We start from the raw sequence: 2,162 nt of genomic DNA on the forward strand, positions 1-2,162 counted from the left end.
TCTTCTCCCCACCTCGTTCCCTCATCCTCACTGCCATCGCTCGAGAGGGTTCGAGTACAGGAACAAGGAAGTCTTGCTGCAGTTGTACAGGGCCTTGGTGAGACCACATCTTGAGTATTGTGTGCAGTTTTGGTCGCCTTATCTGAGGAAGGATGTTCTTGCCATGGAGGGAGTGCAGCAAAGATTCACCAGACTGATACCTGGGATGGCAGGAATGACGTATGAGGAGAGATTGGGTCGATTGGGCTTATACTCGCTGGAGTTTAGAAGAATTGGAGGGGATCTCATTGAAACTTATAAAATTCTAACAGGACTAGACAGACTAGATGCAGGAAGGATGTTCCCGATGGTCGGGGAATCCAGAACCAGGGGTCACAGTCTAAGGATAAGGGGTAAGCCATTTAGAACAGAGATGAGGAGGAATTTCTTCACCCAGAGAGTGGTGAACCTGTGGAATTCTCTACCACAGAAGGCAGATGAGGCCAATTCATTAAATATATTCAAGAAGGAGTTAGGTATATTTCTTAAGGCTAAAGGGATCAAGGGATATGGGGAGAAAGCAGGGACCGGGTACTGAATTTGGATGATCAGCCATGATCTCATTGAATGGCGGAGCAGGCTCGAGGGGCCGAATGGCCTACTCCTGCTCCTATCTTCTATGTTCTCTCTGCCCTATCCTTCTCCTCACCCTATCAATTCCCCCATCTAGCTCTCCATCTCTACATTTCCATCCTTCTCTTCCCCTACCCCATCCTTTCCCCCATCCTCACTTGCATCCTTGCCTGCCGCCCACCCTATCCCCACTCTCACACATCCCCTCTCAGAAGCTGGAAGACTGGAGTGCTTGAACCTCAACTCATTAAACTAACTGGAGCACTGATTGGTGGGGAAATGGCTGCTCCCTGATTGGTCTAAATCCACCAAGGAGCAGCCTTTTGTCGTCCTCCATGTTTCAAGGGCTGCAGCTGAGCTTGCCATCCAGCTACAGCTTCTACTGACACTGAGCGGCTTTAAGCTACAGAGAGTTTCAGCTCCCAGTGAAATGAACTGTAGTTGAACATAAGAACATAAGAATTGGAGCAGGAGTCAGCCACTCGGCCCCTCAAGCCTGCTCCGCCATTCAGTAAGATCATGGTTGATCTTCGACCTCAACTTCACTTTCCCCCCCGATCCCCATATCCCTTAATTACTTTAGAGTCCGAAAATCTATCGATCTCAGCCTTGAATATACTCAACGACTGAGCCTCCACAGCTCTCTGGGGTAGAGAATTCCAAAGACACACCACCCTCTGAGTGAAAAAATTCCTCCTCATCTCAGTCCTAAATGGCCGACCCCTTATTCTGAGACTGTGACCCCTGGTTCTAGACCCTCCAGCCAGTGGAAAGAACCTCTCATCATCTACCCTGTCATGTCCTGTAAGAATTTTATACAACAACAGGAGGGGGGGCGTTGAATTTGTTGTTAGACGTTTCAGTGAGATTGCCTCTCATTCTTCTAAACTTCAGAGAATATAGGCTCATTTTACAATCTCTTAGTTGAAGCTAACTGAACGAAAGGGGCTCCATGAGCAGCATGTTGCACATTTCCACCATCTTCAGTAAAAGAGGAGTATTGGAAGAGAGCAATATAGCGATTTTAGCCAGTCTCATCCGCACAGGTCTGGTATGACCAGGCTGTGTGTAATAAGCGCAAACCAGGCATTTGTGGCCATACATGAGATCTGCATACAATCAGTGAAAGTTGTGCAACTGTGACCGGGTTAATTAATTGAAGCAGTTGGCAAAATAACCATAGCAACATCATAATCAGGATTTAAGTTGGACTAATGAAAGGAAACAGGAATGCATTAATCCTTAATATTGTCTCCCACTGAGAAATTAAAACTTCCTAAACCACACTTGTGGACACAGAATAGACCAGTAGGTCAATAGTGAGTATATTCAGATGAGCAAGCATTTGCAGTGTACTTATTAGTCCATCGCTGTCAACCATTTGCAGTGTACCAATTACTCCATCGCTGTCAACCATTTCCAGTGTACTTATTACTCCATCTCTGTCGGCCATTTGCAATGTACCTATTACTCCATTGCTGTCGGTCATTTGCAATGTACCTATTAGTCCATCGCTGTTGGCTATTTGCAGTGTACTTATTACTCCATCG

Source organism: Somniosus microcephalus, unplaced genomic scaffold (genome assembly GCF_052327205.1).
Source record: "Somniosus microcephalus isolate GS21.2 unplaced genomic scaffold, FLI_Smic_1.0 unresolved_chr2, whole genome shotgun sequence".
Classification (NCBI taxonomy): domain Eukaryota; kingdom Metazoa; phylum Chordata; class Chondrichthyes; order Squaliformes; family Somniosidae; genus Somniosus; species Somniosus microcephalus.